This window comes from Suricata suricatta, chromosome 16, assembly GCF_006229205.1.
Source record: "Suricata suricatta isolate VVHF042 chromosome 16, meerkat_22Aug2017_6uvM2_HiC, whole genome shotgun sequence".
In the NCBI taxonomy this organism is placed as follows: domain Eukaryota; kingdom Metazoa; phylum Chordata; class Mammalia; order Carnivora; family Herpestidae; genus Suricata; species Suricata suricatta.
This window is the reverse complement of record NC_043715.1, coordinates 39,680,546-39,702,417: the sequence shown is the minus strand read 5'-3', so window position 1 is coordinate 39,702,417 and position 21,872 is coordinate 39,680,546.

The following is a 21,872-nucleotide window of genomic DNA, read 5'->3' as shown; positions in this document are numbered from 1 at the left end:
TCGGCGCTGGACAGCTCCGCGCGGCCGCCCCGGCGGGCCTGCGCCCCCCGCCCCGCCCTCGAGCCACTGCCCCGTCAGCTCCGGTCTGGCCCGCTCCTGGGCCCGTGAACTTGTCCCCCTCGGGGCGCGCGGGGCCGCTGTGCGGGGGAGGGAGGGCACCTGAGGGCAGGACCCCGGGAGGTGGCGCCGGGCTAAGGCCTGTCTGCCTGATGAGGTGTCCTGTTCCTGCCCCTCCCTCCCGCCCCTCGTTTGCCAGCCCACCTGGCCCTGGCATGTCCCTAAAATGAATCCTTCTGTGCAGGGCAAGGCATGGAAAACGATATTGGGGAGCATGCTAGCAGGCTCTGGAAAACCACCGCTTCCTTCCGGGGTTCCCCTGAGCCCACCTAATCATGCTGTCAGGCCCTGCGGAGTGGAAAGGGGGCTTGTTTCTCAGGCTTGGGGCTGCCACCCGGGAGTGGGGTCAACCCAGGGGCTGGCCCAGAAGTGGCAGAAAGCCGGGAGAGACAGAGAGAAGAGCTGAGAAGGCCATTTAGGGTCAGGCAGGGTCAACCTTCCTTACTTGAGACTAATGTGAACTCAGAGGTCCTGGCATGGAGGTGTGGTTTGGGGCGCCATGCCTGCCCCCAGCTGAGGTTCAGGACCCCCTTTCAATTACCACCACTCCTCTAATATTCTCCTTTTCTGGAGAGATGGTAAAGAAAAACTGTTATCAGTGACTGTTGTAGACCCACTTTCACTGTGCAGGCCAACTCTGCAAGAGTGTGTGTGTGTGTGTGTGTGTGTGTGTGTGTGTGTGTGTGTGCATGTGCTCTCTCTTGTAATTCCTTTGGTGATGTTTCCAAAGCAGACTTCTTGAGAGATGTAGTAAATGATTTAAGAATCAAATAACAAGATAAATGACTCATTTATGGTAAAGAGCACTGGGCTGCCATAATTTGGTTTCAGGATTTCCCCAGACTGCTGACTGCTCACGTAATGGGCATTTACGCATGGCAAGAATACCCAACAGAGTTGGAGAACTGACAGGCAGGGTCCGAAGTTTTGTTTCTACTTGAGGATTGCTTTCTAGACGCATGGTTTCCAAGCCCTGAGAGGAATCCAGGGTGGAGACCAAGGCCATGGGGAGTCATAACGGAGCCCGAGGCAAAAGTGAACATGGGAACCCTTGTGTACATTTATCAAAATATGCTCCCGTATTTTAAGCTGAGTGAAAAGGTCAATAACAGCTCTGCAATCACAAAACACGACTATACACAAAGTCTCAAGTTGCCGGATCTGCCCACGCCCCCTTGCCCCGCCTCATAAAGCCACATGGCAGGGGACAGCCAGCTCCCTTGGGCTGGTTGGAAACAACTACTTCCATTGCAGAAGAGTGCAGGGTCACAAGACCATCACCTCTCTTTAGGTAAACTTCTCATATTTTGTTCATCATGAATTTTTTTGCATTAAATTTTTTTTTAATTTTAGAGAGTGGGGAGCGGGGAGAGGGGCAGAAGGAGAGAGAGACTCCCAAGCAGGCTCTACTCTCAGCACAGGGCCCAATGGCGGGCTTGGTCCCATGACCCTGAAATCATGACCTGAGCCATGAGTCAGTTGTTCAACTGACTGAGCCTCCGAGGCACCCCTGCATTTAATTGTTTGAGAAAACTTTTAAAGACGTGGCTTATCTTGATTAATGAGTTTTTTGGCACAAAGCTACTCCTTACCCATAGTGAAATCTTAGCTACCTGGCACCCCATTTCCAGTTTAGTGCCCTCTAGAGGCTGCCACCCAGGGCAGGGGCCTCAGGAGGGTTCCCCAGGGTAGCCCTGGCCTAGTCCTCCCCCCGAACCCATCTAACCACTTCTGGAACGCTTCCTGGCAGCCCAGTCTCTGCCGCAGGACCCCCACCCCGGCTCAGAGAGCCTGTAACTTCATAACAAGCATCCTGCATCATCTCCAGCATCAGTCGTAACCAGGGGCAACCCCAAATCTTCCCACTACTTGAGAATTTAGTGCTGGAAAGACAGTGATGTCAGGAATAGACCCCTCAGAACCTGCACACCGGCTGGGGCAGATGAAAGAGGCACAGGACGGAGGGGCCCGGGGGTGGGGGGCTCAGGGTCCTCCTGGCAGGAAGCTGGCCTTCCTAGTTAGGAGGAAGCAAAGCTGCTGTCACTCACGTGTGTTCATGAGATGCGGACTGTGGGCCACTGAGGCCTTCAGCAATCTGCTCCTGGAGTGAGGAGAGGGGAGGGGCGTGGACTCGCCTCACATAAACAACGGGGTCCTGCCAATGCTCGTTCACCAGCCACATGCCCCGAGGCCTCTACAGGACAAGGAAGACACCCCATGTCTTCCCTCCACCTCGCCATGTACCAGCAGATGCAAATCCTAGCCCACTCTTAGCCACCGGGTTGCCAAGTTGGATGATCATTGTCTTTCTTGATTTCAAATAGATTTTACTTCGGGATCAAAGGCCAGATGTGACTTCAGTGAGAAAACCTAAAACAAAGTCTTATGACCACTTAGTCCAGTCTTCCCGCAGGTGCGTTCCAGGAGGGCGAAACCTTCTTTATCCAAACCACACTCTCCACCAGACACTTCTCACTCTACAGTCAGCACCTTCCCCTCGGGCCCTGCTAAGTTCATGGTGACATCATTTACTGAGTCTATAATCCCTACCCCAGTCCCCCAACACCAGTCCATCACTGAGTCTTGATAGCCAGTCCCTACCTGGCATCTCACATCCGCCACTTCTCTCCATCACCACGGCGCCTTCCCCGTCCCGGCCATCATCTCCTCTCTGAGATCTCTGCAGAAGCCTCCTACAGGGTCCCCGGACTCCCCATCAACAGCTTGCATTTTTATCATGCAAAATGGGTCATGCGCCCTGAAGAAAATTCTCCAGAACAGACCTCCGAGTTTAACCTGAGCGTCATGACCCCAAGGACCAGCTCTGCCCAGCACCCTCCAAGCACACCTGCCTCCACCCAACTTGTCCTGGCCTTGGAATGTGTTCATTTTCCTTCAGAGCCGTGTCTCCTCTTCCTTCATTCTGCCAGGACAGCCAAGACACAGAGCCAGAGAGCATGTGGAGAGGTTCTAGCCCCGCCGGCCCCAAGTGCAGCGCCTCCGGCATGTGGATGTACTGACTGGCCCCCAGGCTTCCGGCCTCCCCTGGAGAGACGCACCGGAGCCCCCCAGGCCAGCTACTCACTCAAGTGACAAGGCAGTTGTGTCTGCATTTGAGCCAGTCTCTCCTTGAACAGAAACTGTCCTTGGGTGCCTTCCAAGACCCCTCCTGGGACCCCAGAGGAGCCTCACAGGACAGTGTCTCCTGAATGGCTATTTTGCTCCCATATACATTAAAGTCTACATTGGTCAAACGACATTTGATTTTATTTTTTTAAGTTTATTTATTTATTTTGAGAGAGAGAGAGAATGGGGGAGGGGCAGAGAGAGAGAGAGAGAGAGAGAGAGAGAGAGAATCCCAAGGAGGCTCCATGCTCAGGGCAGAGCCCAACATGGGGCTTGACCCCACGACTGTGAGACCATGACCTGAACCTAAATCGAGAGTCAGACACCCAACCAAATGAGCCACCCAGGGGCCTCTCAAATGACATTTTAAAATCTCAGCCATTTAGGTATAAAGAAGCACGAAAGCTGTATCTGAGGGACTTCTGAACGGCAGCTAATGCACAATTTTTGGAGTAGCATGACGGGAGGACACGAAAGGAGGTACGAGGAGCAAAATAGCTTTAGAGAAAGGCAGTTAAGGTTTATCTGATTTTAAAATACTAAGAATATCAAAACCACAATGAGATACCATTTTGCATCCATTAGGATGGCTGTTATAAGGAAGAGAGAGAGGGAGAGAGGGGGGGAGGGAGGAAAGAAGAAAGAAAAGAAAGAAAGAAAGAAAGAAAGAAAGAAAGAAAGAAAGAAGAAGAAAGAAAGAAAAAGGAAGAAAGAAAGAAAGAAAGAAAGAAAGAAAGGAAGGAAGAAAGAAAAAGAAAGGAAGAAAGAAAAAGAAAGAAAGAGAAAGAAAGAAAGAAAGAAAGAAAGAAAGAAAGAAAGAAAGAAAGAAAGAGAGGGAGGGAGGAACGTACACAGGAAGGAAGGGAGCCAGGAAGGAAGGGGGAAGAGAGAGAGAGAGAGAGAAGGGAGGGAGAGAGGGAGGAAGGAAAGAATGTAGGAAGGAAGGAAAGAAAAGAATGCGTGTTGGTGAGGATGCGGAGACGTTACAACCCTTGCACGCTGCTCGTGGGAATGTAAGACGGTGCAGCTGCTGTGGAAAACAGTTGGGCAGTTTCTCCAGAGGTGAAACCCAGAGCTGCCTACGACCCAGCAGTCCCACACTTGAGTTCATTCCTGGAAGAACCAGAGCAGGAGTCCAGGAGATTCTCACACCCTCGTGTTTATGGCGGCATTATGCGCAGTCACAAAGGTTGGAGGTAACGCAGGCGCCCACCGACAGAAGGCCGGACACAAAACACGCGGTGTGGCCTCACAGTGCAATACCAGTCAGCCTGAAAAAGGAAGGGCATCCTCACACGTGCCACAGCGGGCTGAACCTTGAGGACATTACACTTAGTGAAATAAGCCCGTCATCAAAGGACAGACCCAGCATGATCCCACGTATAGGAGGTGCCTAGAAGAGGCAGGTTCATGGAGACAGAAGGTAGCACGGTGGCTGCCCGGGCCTGGGGGAGACAAGAATGGGGAGTTACTGTTTAACGGGTACAAGAGTTTCTGTTTCAGATGGTGGGTAGCGGTGAAGGCTGCACAACAGTGTGGATGTACTGCAGGCCACTGAAACCACACACTGCAAGAGCTTCACATGGTGAGCCTGGCGGGGCGCCTGGTGGCTCGGTTGGTTAAGCGTCCAAGTCTGGCTCAGGTCGTGATCTCACGGTTCATGAGTTCGAGCACTGGATCGGCTCCCAGCGCAGAGCCCGCTTCGGATCCTCTGTGCCCTTTCTCCCGCACTCATGCTCTTTCTCTCAAAAACAAATAACATTAACAAATTTTGTTTAATGGTAAATTTTGTGTTATGCATATTTTACCAGAGTAAAAACAATGCTAGCGGTAACCCGGCGAAGTTCAGGGTTGGAACATCGCCACCTGAGCCCTGTGGGGCGAGGCAGCCAGTCTGGGTCGCAGCTTTGGATCTGGTGTGGCTTCTGGGCGACGCTGCCCCTCCTAGAGCTTTGACTGGCTTGGGGGGCGGGTGCTGCTGCAGCAGGAGCGAGGCTGGGGAGCAGAGTGCCCGCCCCACCCGGCGCCCTGTCCGCACCCCAGCCCGCCGGCCCAGGCCCACCACAGCGGCCTGCACGTCCATGCTGACGGGCTTGGTGCCGAAAAGCCCATCAGCCACAGACACTCTCCAAGCCCGTGCTGATTCTTACAACTGTAACAGACGAGCGGCAGTAAAATCATTTCGCCTTCAGTATTGAGCAGTCATTTTAAAATTATAGGTCTGGAACAGTGATAGTAAGTATGTCGTAAAAGCACCACTCCAAAAAAAAGGGGGGGGGGCTTTTATTGCAATAAAAATGTTAGCGCCAGGTCAGCCCTTGGTTTACATAACCCTCTCCACAGTCATTCTGAATGATGAGTGCCATTCCAATTTTTATCGGAAAGCTCCCCTCGCTTTGCTGAAGCAGTCCGAATTCCCCTGAAACAGTCATCATTTGTGTATCGATTTGGGGGAGAATCAATCCAATTCAGCCCACCTCACTGAATTATTAATGGAGCAAATCGCCCAGGAGTCCTGAGGTGGGTTAACAGGTAAGGTTTGTTCTTTAACCCTGTTGCTGCCACAGGGATAAGAGTGACAGGCTGGAACAGTGTGAGCCCTTAGGCACACGCACAGACCCGGGAAAGCCAAGGCTGGATGGATGAGGAAAGGCGTCCGGACAAGCCCTCCCGCCCCCAGCAGTGGGTCAAAGTGGGTTCGAGGGGAGGCCAAGCTCACTTCCAACATGTGTGGGACAGCAGCTCACTGAGGTGTCTGCTAGTGAGGCCACTTGTCTCTGTTAGATTCCTGGGACCCCCTGGGGACAGAGGGCAACTAGTGCAGCGCTACCCACTCCCCAAGGCTCCCAGGGCTCCTCCTCCACACGCTGGGCAGCAAACCTTTATTATGGACCTAGTGGTCGCATTTAAATTGGCTCATTTTATTCTATTTAAATACTTCTACTCCAAAAAGAAATTTCGTAAATCCAGACTCTAGCTGTAAGTAGATAACCATAAATATAAGCAGGACCTAACAAAACATTGTATATTTTGTTGCCTGCATCCACTTCGCTTCTTTTCTTTTTTTTTTTTTTTTTAAGTTTTATTTACTTATTTTGGGAGAGAGAGATTCAAGGAGAGGAAGGGCAGAGAGAGAGAAAGAGGGAGAATCCTAAGCAGTCTCCTTGCTCACTGAGCCCAACACGAGACTCCATCCCACGACCGGTGAGATCATGACCTGAACTGAAATCAAGAGACAATAGCTAAATGCACTGCACCACCCAGGCATCCCTCTGTTTTTCTGTGTGTGTGTGTGTGTGTGTGTGTGTGTGTGTGTGTGTGTGTGTGTTAATCCCTACTAGGGAGATTTAGAAAGTAGTCCAGGCATTTAAGGCACACTAGCATCAGAACTGAGACTTTCAGATGCCCAGGTGGCTCATTCCGGTAAGCTCAGGTCATGATCTCATAGTTCATGCGTTTGAGCCCCGCGCCAAGCTCCGTGCTAACAGCTCAGAGCATGGAGCCTGCTTTAGATTCTGTATCTCCCCTTTCTCTGCCCCTACTCTGCTCACATTCTGTCTCTCAAAAACAATAAGTAAATGTTAAAAATTTAAAAAAAACTGGGACTTTCTTTTTTAGGGATTATCCCTCTCTCTGTCCTTCCCCTGTTCATGCTCTCTCTGTCTCTCTCAAAAGAAATAAATAACCTTAAAAAAAAAAAACATGCTGAGACTTTCTCTTCAACCAAATGAGAAAAACTGGAGGAGATTAATTAGAAAGAGAAAATAATACCCTGGCCTTGTGGTTTAGTGGTATTTACTGCAAAATGTGACAGTCCTGACCCAGATCGTTCTGGTCCCACCGAAAGTCACCCAAACCGTCCCACAAACGGGAAGGGTAGCATGGTTAGGCACACAGACTCTGCAATTGACCTGTAGAGAATTCAGTCTGGCTTCCAAACTCACTCCCCATGTAAGAGGTTTCTTAATTTTTATAAGCCTTGACATCCTTACCTATAAATAGGGACACAACAGTACACCCCTCACAAGATCACAGTAAGAACTAAAAGTGTTAAAACATGCAAGTCACTTACAACAGTGCCTGACACAGAGGTAAACAGTAGCCATTATCTGAATGTCCCACTCTAGGAAAACTCCTATCCAGTCTTCAGAACCCAAGCCAGCCATATCTCTGGGGACTCCCTCACACCTCACTGCTCCTTCTGTACTTTTTTTTTTAAGTTTATTTCTTTATTTTGAGAGAGAGAGAGTGCAAGCAGGGGAGGGGCAGAGAGACAGAGGGGGAGAGAGAGAATCCCAAACAGGCTCTGTGCAGTCAGCGTGGAGCCTGACGTGGGGCTCGAACTCACGAACCATGAGATCATGACCTAAGCATGAGTCAATCAAGAGTCAGATGTTCCCAACTGAGCCACCAAGATGCCTCTCCTTCTGTACTTTGAACAGGTTTCTGGGGCTGCACGCATCGGCCTCGTGTCGTGTGCAGGCTAATTTTCATGACTGTCCATGTCCTTCAGCCGTTAGCTCCTTCCTAGAGGTGTCAGCATGCCCTCTACACCCGCATCATCCAGGCAGCTCTGCTCACACCAGTAGGAGATTGTCAGCAGGCGTTTACCTACGTGAGTTGAAGCAAACCAGAGCATGGCTCAGGCAGCATTCAGAAATCCTGTCTTTCATCCTGTCTCCTGTGGGAAAGGAGTTGCCCCTCCTCCCCGCACATACTTCCTCTTTTCCATTTCTCTGCTCTTAGGACATACTATATACCCATGACCAGTGTATCTTATTGCTTTGTATACAAAGCAATGTACAGCTTGTATCCTGGGATAACTTGCATTTTTATCCACCAAGCACTATGTCCTTAAGGTTTATCCACACTGATATGTGCAGATCTAGTCTATTCATCCAGGGGCCATGAAAACGCATGGTTCCCAATCACGCTTCCTGTGTGCTCTTCCCAGCATGCAGCTGAGCACGGCAAGGGTCCTAATGCCAGTCCACTGCTGGGAGATGGGGGACCCTTCTCGTGGCAGGGGGGCACGTCCACATCAGGCCTGAGGGCTCTCCCACCTCTCCTGGGCTCCCTCCTCTTTGTGGGACAAGAAATCTCTTATAGGCCTAACCCCATTTTAGTGTCTGCTTCTCAAAGAACCCAAACACCCAATTTCTTTTAATGTTTTCATTATTATTCTACTGTACACAGAATGCCACCACTTTTGTATGCATTACATGCTGAGGACATTCAACTGTTTTAGTGTTTTGCTATTGCCGGTGATGCTGGATCATGGGATGGCTTCTGAGTCATGGGGACACACAACTAGACTTTTCCTCTTAGCGTGACATCAGGGGATATGTGGTCTACAGTGGCCCCCGCTGATCCCAGACCCCTGGAAGTCATGCTCTTGTGGACCCTCCTTCCCTTGAGCATGAGCTGTGCCTAGAGATTCTCTTCCATGAATAGCAAAAGTGACGGTTACAAAAATTCGTGGCTGCCATCTTGGGCTGCCCTCTCCCGTCATCTCTCACCCAGGCACTTGCTCACTCTGAGGGAAGCCATGCTGTGAGCTGTCCTGTGGACAGGCCCACATGGCAAGGATGAGGGAGGCCTCCAGCCAAGGTCATCAAGAACGGAATCCCACCAACACCAATGCGTGAGCTGGGAAGTCGATCCTCCCCCAGTAGAGCCTTCAGATGAAACTGCAGCCCCTTGACTGAACCTTGTGAGAGATTTTGAGTTGGAGGCACCCAGCCAAGCAGATTCTTTACCCACAGAAACTATGAAACTTAAACACATATCAGTTTTTAAACCACTAAGCTTTGCAGTCATTTGTCTTGCAGCCATATGTAACTAATACCGTATCTAAATGTTTTCATAAACCTCTGTCCAATTCCCCTTCCAATTCCAAAGCTAGTGATTGGTCCCGAGCTCTTGCCTATGATGAGGCATGGACACCATCTCTTATAATTTCAGGCTCATTTCATCTTCACTCAGCCTCGGAGGTTTCTGGGGCAGTGCCATCACTAGGCTGGACACACCCGTTAGATCTTGAGTCCGCAGTGCCCCTCCCTCCCTCCCTTCCTCCCTTCCTTATTTCTTCCTTTCTTTCTTTCCTTCCTTCCTTCTCTTTCTTTCTTGCCCTTATCCTTCAAATATATTTGAATCCTCAAATATGCACCAGACAATATTTTAGGCAAGTCCTCTTTTTCTGAGCAATGGAGGAAGAGGACCAGAACCCTGCTTGAGGACTGCTATGGGATGACTTGTGTCCTCCCAAAATTTGTACATTGAAGCCCTGACCCCCACTATCTCAGCATGTGACTATATTTGAAGATGGGGTCCTTAAAGAGGTAATTATGTTAGACGGAGACCATTGGGATGGGCCCTAATCCAATCTGACTTGTGACCTCCTTATACAAAGAGGAAATTTGGACAAAGAAGTGTGAGCACATAGAGAAAAGGGCCACCTGAAGACACAGCGAGAAGATGGCCATCTGCAAGCCCAAGAGAGAGGCCTCGGGAGAAGCCAAGCCTGATAACACCTTGACCTTGGACTTGCAGCCTGCAGACCTGTAAGAGAATACATTTGCATGTTTCGAAACATGCAGGTGAGTAAGTGAGCACAACACGCTCAGGTGAAGATAAGTATACTAGAGAAAATAAGACTGAGGATCAGGAAAAGGGATCTCAAGGGGCCTGGCAGAGAGACGCACCGTGGTGAACACGGCCTGCGGAGGCCGCCTTCAAGCTACAAGGTGAGTAACAAGGAGCTGATCGGACAAAGGTCTGGAGACAGAGGGTTGCAAGCAGAGAGAAGAGCTTGCTGGGAAGTCTGGGCTCTGGGATATAACGGCTGAGTGGACAGAGTGGATGGGTGCACAGGCTACGTGGCCCTCCCTTCCTGGCCCCATGCCTCAGAGCATGAGGATGCTCTGCCCCTTGCCATTTCAAGAAGTCCAGAGGCCTACTGATCGACACATTCTATGCTGCTCCCTGAAAGCATTGACATGCATGCGACCAAGGTCAGCCAGTCCCTCTCTCCCTCTCTCAGGCATTGGTTCCAGAGCCAGGAGAGCAGAGGCGTGAAGTGGGGCCAGAAAGAGGGGGAAGGGAGAGTGACAAAGAGTTTGGCACCGGTCCTTGGACCGCCCCTTGGGTCTGCCAGAGCCCAGCTGGCACCAACTGCTGTGGTTTTCGGGAACTGAACCCCAGATGTCCTCCTCTCCCTCCCCACCAAATCCCCTGGCGGCTGGTGCCCATGTGGGTAGAAGCAGGTGACAGGGGCTGTGAATGAAGTTCCACTGGACCATGTGCCGGGACCTATGCCCAAGTCTGTCCCCTCAGCCACTCTCGTGTGGAAGTTTAGGGAGCGGAGGGAAGTGGGAAGAGTGGGGCAAGACTTAGGTACTTGCTTTTTAAGAAAAATCTGGCAAACAGAAAGACCTGAGGGAAGGTGCGAGAGCAGGCACCAAGTCCACATAACCAAATGTACAAAATATAGACAGAAATAGAGGTGCTCAGTGAATCCACAGCTCACTGGTCGGCCAGGATGGGCTCACGGAATATCTGCTTGTGAAGAAAGCAAAAACTAATCACCCAGAAAAGAACACTGGTGCTTTGGCAGATGTCCTTTCAGCTACTTAAAAACATTTGGGGTGGGGGGCGCACCTGGCCGGCTCAGTCGGTTTAGCATCCAACTTTGGCTCAGGTCATGATCTCACAGTTTGTGGGTTCAAACCCCACATCAGGCTCTGTGCTGACAGCCCAGAGCCTGGGGCCTGCTTCAGATTCTGTCCCTCTCTCTCTCTGCCCCTCCGCCTCTCTCTCTTTCTCTCTCTCTCTCAATGATCAATCAATCAATGAATCATTTTGGTGGGGGCGCCTGGGTGGCTCAGTTGGTTAAGTGTCCAACTCTTGATTTCGGCTTTGGTCATGATCTCGAAGTTCATGAGATCGAGCCCTGCATTGGGCTCTGTGCTGACCGTGAGGACCCTGCTTAGGATTCTCTCTCTCCCTCTCTTTACCCCTACCCCACATTTAGCCATTTTTAAGTGTACAGTTCAGCGGCAGGAAGTACATTCACACTATGGCGCTACCATCCCCACCATCCATCTCCAGTACTTTTTTCATCTTCCCAAATGGAAATCCTGTACCCATTAAACAGGAACTCTCATTCCCTCCTCCTCCAGCCCCCGGACACCATCATTCTACCTTCTGTCTCTATGAATTTGACTACCCCAGATGCTAAGAGGAATTACACAGTATTTGTCCCTCTGTGCCTGGCCAGACTACTTTTCTTTCTTTCTTTCTTTTTAATGTCTGTTTATTTTTGAGAGAGACAGACAAAGACGGGGCACAAGCAGGAGAGGGGCAAATAGATAGGGAGACACAGAATCCAAAGCAGGCTCCAGGCTCTGAGCTGCCAGCACAGAGCCCGATGTGGGGCTCGAACCCACAGACTGTGAGATCATGACCTGAGCCGAAATCCAATGCTTAACGGACTGAGCCACCCAGGCGCCCCTACTTTTCCAAAGGCACGTACAGATTTCATTACAGAAGCGGAGTCACCAACGAGCACAGTTTTGTCATGGTTTTTGGTTGGCAGTAGGTGCACTGAGCCAGAAGGTGCACACAGAGCTCTGCCATCTCCGTTCCCAGAGCCTGCCGCACACTCCACAGAGAGCTGTGCGTGTCGTTTGCCTAACCCACCCCTGCGGGTGGCACTAGGTTGTTTCTAGTCTCCTTCGCAAGCAATCTTCAGGAAATGACCTCAGTCTTCCTCCTCACAAAGGGATCCAGTCAGGTCTTTAAAATGAACGCCCACAGGAACAGTTTCCAAGCCAAAGGGAGCAGTTTAAACACGGAGGCACATTGCCAGATTGTACTAGAAGATGGGGCATAAAAATGCTCATTTTCTCAGCAACGCTCAGAGTTATCAACAGCCTTTATACAACATTTCCTAATGTGGCTGGAGGAAAACCTATCTCGCTGCCTCAATTTGCTTCTGTTCGATTGAACATCTTTTCATATGTTTTCTGGCCATTTGCCTTTCTTCCTTGGTGAATTGCCTGTTTCTACTTTTTACAACTTTTTCAAGGAATAAAATATTCAGAAATAGAGAGGTATGTGTGGTACCCTCAGGAACAAGACCAAATAAAATTGGGCCTCCCTAAGCCTCTCAGAAGGGCACATTTGTCAACAGAATGAATGTGCTATGAAATTCCCCCTTTAGCAGGTTTCCAGGGTATTTTATTTGTACAATATGTGAGTCATTAGCATCACAGCAGCTGAAATAATCAGCGCCAAGAGGCTTAAAGGTCTCCTTTAAGCTCCTAAATCTCAGATAACAAAGAAAAACAAGCCACACTATCTGTCCCCAGAAATATGAATTTACATTTTCTCAGGTAGCTGAGGCCAAGTGCAACTTAACATCAGGCCTGGCACCTGGTGGGCGGTAGGCAGGGAGGACGTCAGGTGTGCTTTTCCCCGCTGGAAGCCCTGCACTGTCAACAAAAGAAGTCCCACAAAAAACAAAGGAATTATTTTTTCCCCTGCCAGAGAATGAGCAGCAGAAATGTCCATCCCAAACGTTCATGCCAATATTTATTTAGATAACATTCTGTCACTTAGGAAACCAAGAGGTCATATTCTTCATGTTTTTCTTTTTCTTCTTTTAATTTTTATAAATAAAGAGGAGAAAATAAGCCCGGCTTTCTTAATTTTGTTAGCAAGAGCCAAAGTCTGATTGGATTCTAAGTGTGGCCACGGGGAGCCAAGTGAGAAGGAGTCAGGGTCTGGAGCAAGGGGAACACAGGCACACCCAGAACCACGGTGCACTCACAGTGCTCTGTCCAGTCTAGTTGCAATGACAATGACATTGACAACAGCAATAATAATAACTGCTCAAGAGAACTGAGGCACCTTCAAGGCAACAGGGGCACTTCCTGCTCCTGGTAGACAGAACCCCCAAATCATCATCCCCACTGTCATTGTCACTCTTGGATACACCTCAGCCCCAAATTCAAAATTCAGATGAACTCAAGGCACGTCTTGGTGTCCTTCCGCACACATCCTTTTCCTTGGCGGTGTTTGAGCACCCTCTCCATGCAAGACCCTATGTAGTCATCAGAAAGGATTTTCTTCACTTTATGAAAGATAAAACTGCAGACCAACATGGTATGGCTTGGCCACAGTGGCCTACCACTTAGATTAAAGAGGGAAAGTGACAGGTGATATGGAAAAACTCCCTTCCAGAGGAAAACATGAAGCGTCTAAGGAAAGATAATTGAGCATTAGAATAATTTCAATTGCAAGGAACAGAAACCCAGCTCAACTTGTCCTAAGGGACTCTGGCCTAGGGTGTGTCCCACAGCTCAACACAGCAATGTGAGAGAAATGTGGGAGCAAACTGTGTGGTTGGGTCTCTCATCCCAGCGTCTCTCCCTGTGACTGATCTGTTCTCTTCCCCAGCATCCTCTGTTTCCTAAAACCACATGGCAGAAAACATAGTACCCCAGGGCCACCATCACCATCACCCACAGCACCTGGGTCTGCACATTACAGGCCGGCCACTCAATTCCTAATTCTACAGAAAGGCTCTGATTGACCTGGCCTGGCTAGCTGCTTTCTTGTGTAGACCACTGTGGATCAGGTGTCCAGCTGTGGTCAAAGCCTCGGGCTGTCTGATCTTGAGGCCCTGGGAATTGGCATCCAGCAGGAGCCATTCCTAGGTATTCCAGTAGTGTGTCCTAAAAACTTTCTTTTTTTAGAGAAGGAAAGCGAGCACATGAGCTGCAGAGACTGGCAGAGAGAGAAAGAGAGAGAATCTTAAGCAGGTTCCACACTCAGCGCAGAGCCTGGGGCGGGGCTCAAGCCCACGACCCTGGAATCAGGACCTGAGCCCAAATCAAGAATTTGATGCTCAACCGATTGAGTCACACAGGCAATTCTTGCCATGAACTTCTGAACTGAAATTTTTTTTCCCTCCTTCTGACTCTCTCCTCCTCTCATGCTCTCTCTAAATAATAATGATAACAATAAGTAGGAAAAAAAGGGGGGGTGTGCCTGGGTGGCTCAGTCAGTTGATCATCTGACTCTTGATTTCAGCTCCGATCATGATCCCAGGGTCGTGGAATCAAGCCCTGAGTCGGGCTTCACACTCAGTATGGAGCCCGCTTAAGATTCTCTCTCTCTCTCTCTCTCTCTCTCTCTCTCTCTCTCTCTCTCTCTCTCTCTCTCTCTCTCTCTCTCTCTCTCTCCCCCCGCCTCTCCTTTTGCCTCCTCTCCCCCACTCATGTGCACTCTCTCCAAAAAAAATAATAATAAAATTTTAAAAAATTAAAAGAAAGTTTCAGACGTGAACACCAGATTTCAATTCACCTAGGTAAATACCAAGAAGTCGTACTGCTGGATTGCATGGCAAATGTAATTTAACCTTACAGGAAGCTACCAACGCTCACTGAAAAAGAAATAGATAAAAGAAACAGCGCTATGTCTATCAAAGAAACTGAATTTTTAATGAAAACTTTCCAACAAAGAAAGCTTCACACCCAGGTGGTTTTGTTGGTGAAGTTCAGTCAACAATTAAAGAAGAAGTCATACCAATCCTACACAACCCTTTGAGGAAAATAAAACCAGAGGGAAACTCCCCAGCTCAGTAGATGAGACCACATTTACCCTGATACCAAAACCAGAGAAAGACTTTACAAAAAGACTACAAACCAATATGCCAGACACAGATGCAAACTTCCTCAACCAAACAGTAGCAACCCTAGTCCGGCAATATATGAAAAGGGTAATAGATCACAAGCAAATGGAGTTTATCTCAGGAATGCAAGGCAGTTTCAATACAGGAAAATCAGTGTTATTTGTCAAGAATCCATAGATCTAGGGGCGCCTGCGGGGCTCAGTTGGTTAAGCGTCCGACTCCGGCTCAGGTCATGATCTTGTGGTTCATGGGATGGATCCCCACGTCGGGCTCTGTGCCGAAAGCGCAGAGCCTGGAGCTGCTTCCGATTCTGTGTCTGCCTCTCTCTGCTCCTCCACCTCCCCTGCGCAGGCTCTTCCTCTGTCTCTCAAAAATAAATAAGCATTTTTAAAAATCCATAGATCTGTATGCCATAAAGAGTAAATTTTGCTATGTGAAAATGTTTAGAAATCATGCAGAATGACAGAGGCATCCACGATGGAACGCACACAGTGACAAATGAATTTGTTTACGGACGATGGCTTAAGCACACTCAACCTGGTGAGGAAGGAAGGAGCAAGGACACTGTTTTGACCAGATTCTGTAAGAATAAAGAGAAAAAACTACATAGAAACCGTACTCTGATTGGCAAATTTGTTTCTCCAGCAGATGCTGGTTATGAATTCCATAGGTATTTTACATGTACAGTAGAGTTGAACAAATAAGTAGATATTTGGAGACAATATCAGAGATTATGAAAGCTTTTTTATTTATTGAGCATGAAGTTACAAAAGAAGCAAGGGGGGGAGTGCCAGAACGAGCACCATGGTGCCAGACTGGAGTCTGAAATATCAGCACGGGGGCACCTGGGGGCTCAGCTGGTTAAGCGGTTGACTCTTTATTTGGGCTCTGGTCACAATTTCTTTTTTTTTTTTTTAATTTTTAATGTTTTTTATTTATTTTTGAGAGACCAAGAGAGACAATGCAAGCAGGGGAGGGGCAGAGAGAGAGAAGGAGACACAGAATCCGAAGCAGGCTCCAGTCTCTGAGCTGTCAGCACAGAGCCCAACGCGGGGCTCAAACCCACGAACCGTGAGATCATGACCTGAGCCGAAGCCGGACGCTTAACTGGCTGAGCCACCCAGGCGCCCCTCTGGTCACAATTTCATAGTCATGAGATCGTGCCCCACGTTGTGATTTTCTCCCTCTCCCTCTATCCCTCCCCAGCTCACTCTCATTCTCTCTCTCTCTCAAATAAAAATTTTTTAAAAAGAAATATTAGTATGAACTCATTTGTTAAAGTATGTACACAGACAGAAATAGAGACACGTGGATATGCATGTTTAGAATACACACACAGAATTCCCTAGCTCTGTCTGCTGAGACAGTCCAGAAGCGGTGACACCCCAGTATCAATAAGGACACCCAGCACCCAGATCTTGATGTCTAAATGCTGTTCTCTCATATAAAGGACCAGGGATTTGGGGGAGAAGCGGTTCATTCTAGGGCTGGGACAGAGAATACACAGAAGAGCTGACAAAGCCAGGAAATAATAAAGTGTTAAAAAAAAACAAATAAATACAGATGGTGGGGGATGAGGGGACAGGGGAAAATGGGTGATGGGCACTGAGGAGGGCACTTGCTGGGATAAGCATTGGGTGTTGTATGTAAGTGATGAATCATGAGATTCTACTCCCAAAATCTAGAGCACAGTGTATATACTGTATGTTAGCCAATTTGACAATAAATTATATTAAAAAAAATCAACCAACCAACCTGTGTGACATGTTCTCCCCAATCATAATATCAGCCTAATTATGAGAAAACATCAAACAAATCTAAATTGGGGGACATTCCACAAAATTCCTGACCAGTACTCTTGAAAAGTGTAAAAATCATGAAACACAAAGTCATGAAGACTGGGGGGAAATCACCTATCGGAGGAGACTAAGAAGACAGGAAGACTACATGCAAAATAGGTCCCTGGATTGGATACCAGAACCAAAAGTGGATGTTAGTGAAAAACTAGGGAAATCTGAATAAAGTCAGCAGGTTAGTTACTAGTATCACACCAATGTTAATGTCATTTCAATAAACATCCTGTGATTAGGTACTATGTTAATATCAGGGATGATGAGTAAAGAGAACACAGGAACTCTCTGCATTATTTTTGCAACTCTTCTGTAAATCTAAGATTATTTTAAGATAAAAACCAAAAATAGAAACCAGCACACAGTTACTGTAATGGCTAAAATAAAAACATTGGCAATACCAAATGCCGGTGAAGTTGCAGGACCACTGGAATTCTCAAAATTGCTGATGTGGAGTTATGGAAAATAGCGTGTAATTTCTCATAGAGATAAACCTACGCTCTCCCTACTATTCAGCCACCCCACTTGTAGGTATTTACCCTGGAGAAATGAAAACTCACGTATGCACGTATCTGCATTGGAAATTTTATAGCATTTCATTCATAATGGCTCCAAACTGTAAATAACTCAAATCTCCTTCAGCAGGATAAGCTGTGGGGGCGCCCGGGTGGCGCAGTCAGTTAAGCATCTGACTTCGGCTCAGGTCATGATCTTGCAGTTTGTGGGTTTAAGTCCTGCGTTGGGCTCTGTGCTGACAGCTCAGAGCCTGGAGCCTGCTTCGGATTCTGTGTTTCCCTCTCTCTTTGCATTTGCCTGGCTTGAGCCTTCTCTCTCTAAAATAAATAAACATTAAAAAATTTTTTTAAAAAAAGGTAAACAGTGGTACATCCGGAAAATGGAATACTACTCAGCAGAAAACAAGAAACAAACTACTGACACATGTGACAACACAGATGAATCTCCATATGGATGAAAGAAACCAGACTCCACGGGGCACATACTGCATGAGTCTGTTTATATGACGCTCTGACAGACAAAGCCCCTGGGATGGAGCGTGGATCAATGGCTTGCAGAGGCTGGGATTCGTGGATGGGTTAACCACTAAGGGGTTAACTACAAGGGATTTTTGGAGGTGATGAAACTGTTCTTTGCCATGGTTGTGGGGGTGGCTGCATGACTTCAAACATTTGTCAAAACTCAAAACTATCCACCCCCAAAAGTGTTATATGTAAACTATTCCTAATTAAATTTTAAAATGTGGCCAGAAAATATAAAGCCAAAGCCCTCTTGACACATCATCTCAGGCTCCTCCCAACCTGTCCAGAAGTAACTATGGAAATGGATTTAATATCTATGCCTCTCACTCTTAAAAAAAAGGTGGTTTTTTTACAGACTCACATGTGTGCCCATAGAAAATACATGATATGTGGGATTTTAAGCATTATAAACACTCACGTATCACATTGTGTGTATCTCTCTTCCTCTAGCAGTCAAGGGGATGGATTTTCAAGGGCCCCTGGGGAAGCTCTGTCAAGTCATTCAGGAATAGATGCTGATGTGTCGCCAGGACCAGGAGAGGGTGCTGCGGGTCCCCCTCCCCTCCTGGTAGGGCATGTCTAGTTATCTCCGGGCCTCCTGCCCGGGGCTCAGCTCGGGGGGAGTGGGGCTGGCCAGCTCCCTCCAGCCACATCTCAGCGAAGTGCCTGTGACCCAGGCCTGAGCCAACCACTGCACATCAGATATGCCTTCCCCTGCTCTCAGAGATCCCATCCTGGGAAGACCTGAGCCCCAGCTCTGCTCACAAGACTCAGTCCAAGACTTGGGAGCGGCGGGAAACTCTCCACTTGGAGCTGCTGGGGCAGCAGGATGTCATTCTGGAGCCTCCAGAAGCCAAGCGTCCCCTGACATAGAGGCAGCCCTGAAGGAAGAAGAGCCAAGGTTTGGAGAAGGGGCTAATAGCATTGCTGGGGACCCTGGAGTCACCCCAGCCAGGAGCCACCACACACTTGGACTTCCTAGTGTCAGGATCCATCAAAGTCTCTTTTCCTTCCGTTGAAGGAATCCTGAGGAGCACGCATCTCCAAGCACCGACAGTAGAGCCTGAGACCAAGCGTTTGCAGCAAGTCACCTCCCTTCCCACGGGGCTTCGGTCCTGCAAGCCGCCACAGAGGTTGTCCCCATGCCCTCAATGTGCCTGACACCCTCCTCGTGGACTGGACCCACCTCCAAAAGGCACTGATGGAAATGCCAGGCGACACAACTCAGCCAGTAGCACACGCTTTGTTTCCAGCCGCTTTGTCAGAATCCTCTGGCCTCTTTGTCCAGCACTGGTCCATCATGTCGCATGTTTGGCATTTTGGTGGTAGAAGTAGTTTTAAAGAATTATATCATTATTTTACAATTGTTACAAATATTATAGATTAAAAGATACAGCAAGAAAATATATGTGCCATATTGTTGTGCTTGGTTGCAAATACAAATGCAGCATTATCTCAAAATTATTGGGAGTCATTGTACATACTTATGTAGATAATAGGTTACTACTTGCTAGTTACAGATTGGTTGGTTTTAGAATATAAGGGAAAAGACTATAATAAACATAATGGTCGCCCTCTTTGTTTGCTTCCAATCTCATTTTGAAATGCTGTTGATCGAGAATCAACTCTTAGCTCAGTAATGAGGTTTTATAAACATGGTCTAGAAACATTTGTTTGATGAAATGGGTTTATACAACTCTATCTCTATATGTTATCCTGATTCACACAAAATCCTTTCACTATGGTACATTGAAAGGAACTTTGGGATTCGCCGAAACAGGGAAATCAGGAGTATGTATGTACCCCACCACCAATCGGTCAAACCTGGTCATCTCCAGGCTTGATTCTCACGGGTGTGGATTTACAGCCATCCCACGTGCCTGCCCCCACCCTCAAGGCCACCCCAGCTGTGTGCCCTTGGGGCTGACCCATCGAAGCTCTGCCCAGGCATTCACCAGCAGACTCCCTCCCTGGAGTAGAAATCGGCCTCCGAAGCCTCCTGAAAGCCAGGTTCCCAAGCTCTTCTATGTGACTCCGTCCCTGAGACACGCAGGTAGGGAATAGGTCACACATAGCAGAATGAACTCAGCTGGTGGCCAACTTGGTGCCAATTTATTTTTTTTAATAACCAATTGATTACAGGGGCGCCTGGGCGGCTCAGTCGGTTAAGCGTCCGACTTCGGCTCAGGTCATGATCTCACAGTCTGTGGGCTCGAGCCCCGTGTCGGGCTCTGTGCTGACAGCTCAGAGCCTGGAGCCTGACTCCGATACTGTGTGTGTGTGTGTGTGTCTCTGCCCCTCCGCTGCTCGCTCTCTGCTCTGTCTCTCAAAAAAAATAAATAAAGACATTAAAAAAAAATTGTAAATAAATAACTGATTACCACAGCCTTCTAGGGAGCCACCCTCGATTGGAAGGGAAGTGAGATTATCTCAGGGGCACTGACGACTGAGGAACCCGACACGACACGGAAGGCTGGGGACCGGTCCTCACTGATCCCTGTGCCTGCCCTGCGCACCCCATCGCAGAGCCGAGCCAGCCAGAATTTGCCCCTCAGACCCTGGAGCACGTGCACACTGTCCCACCCCAATAGACGTGCTCACTCTGTGCTCGCTGAATTTAAATTAAGTTGTGATGAGTTTTTTATATTAAAGTATAATCTAATTAATTGTAAGAAATAAAACAGAATAATAAATAAATGCAGAAAGAGACCATAAGACAGTGATCATAAACTCGTGTGTGAGAGAAAGGGGGGTTCGAAGATTTGCAGTGTTAGAGGTTTGCGTCAAGACAAATCACAGTCCTGACGCCGAACAGAAGGCCCTTTCCTGCCGGCACCAGCCACCATGCCTGTTTATCTGAACCTGTCTAGGGGCTAAGACAGATAGAGCTTGCCGCCTCAGGGTTAACAAGGTATTTTTCTCGATAATTAGCTCTGGGCGCTTTCACCCTGTAGCGGCTTTCCGCTCTATGCTTTGTTTTACTTAATGATAAATCCTAGGGCTTTGACATGCTGTCCCTAAGTGCTAGAAAATTCTGCCCAGATGGGGAGCTGGGCTTTCCCTGTGCCCTTTCATGCCTTCCCTTCACTCCCCTTGGCTGGTGCACCCTTGCTGTCACCAGTTCTGATGTCACCAGTGTCAGGCTGCATGGGACCTGGCTTACCTGGAGGAGCGGGTGGCCAGATGGCACCTAGAAGCTGAGGATCGCACTCCAATGTCTGCCAGACACAAGCTGTCCCCTTGGGCCATCTCCTTAGCAAGCTCCGACCCTCCCCGGCCCGCACCGGGCCCAGCCCCCACCCTCGCCCCCCAGACCCCGTCTCTTCTAGCAGAGATCTGTCTGCAGCAGGTGAGCCTCCCCTCCCCCTGCATCCAGGAGGTTCTCTGCACGCTCTGCGCCTTTGCCTCCTGGGTTTATATCTCCCTCGAGGCCTTATTAGATTTGGCAGGTTCAGGGTTCCTCTCCTGGGAGGCCTCTCAGAATCATGATGTGTCTGCCTGCACCCCAAAGATGTGCAGCCACTCAGGAAAGGAAAGATTCCCCCTCCAAGGCCAAGGTGACTCTCCTCCCTTGGTTCCCTGAGCATCAAGACGCTGGGATGAGGTCAGGGCCATCCAATCAGCCTCAGATCCTTGCCTGAGGAGACAGAGCTGCGGCACTGGGAGCTCCTAGGAGAGGGGGACAGGGGAGAAGCACCGTCACACCGTGGAAGGCAGGACTGTCGGAGAGGGGCCACCTTGGCAGCTGAATGCTAGCGGGGAGGCCCCTGCGGGTGGTGAGGCTTTGGGGTCACTGGGTCTGTCCCAAAGCCCAGTTCCACGTTGGGGACACCTCACTCTCTTCTTGCCTATGGGCAGAGCACTCGGGCCCCATCGGGCCAATAGGCACTTCCGTTCCAGCCTCTGTCAGACCCAGGGGAGCACAGATGGAACCATCACGAGGGCTGCATACCTGTGCCTGGAGTTCCTACAGGACGCCAGTCACATCAGAGTGAGCGGGACCGTCCCGAGCCGGGTGCGGGTGGTGCAGCGGGAGGAGACGGC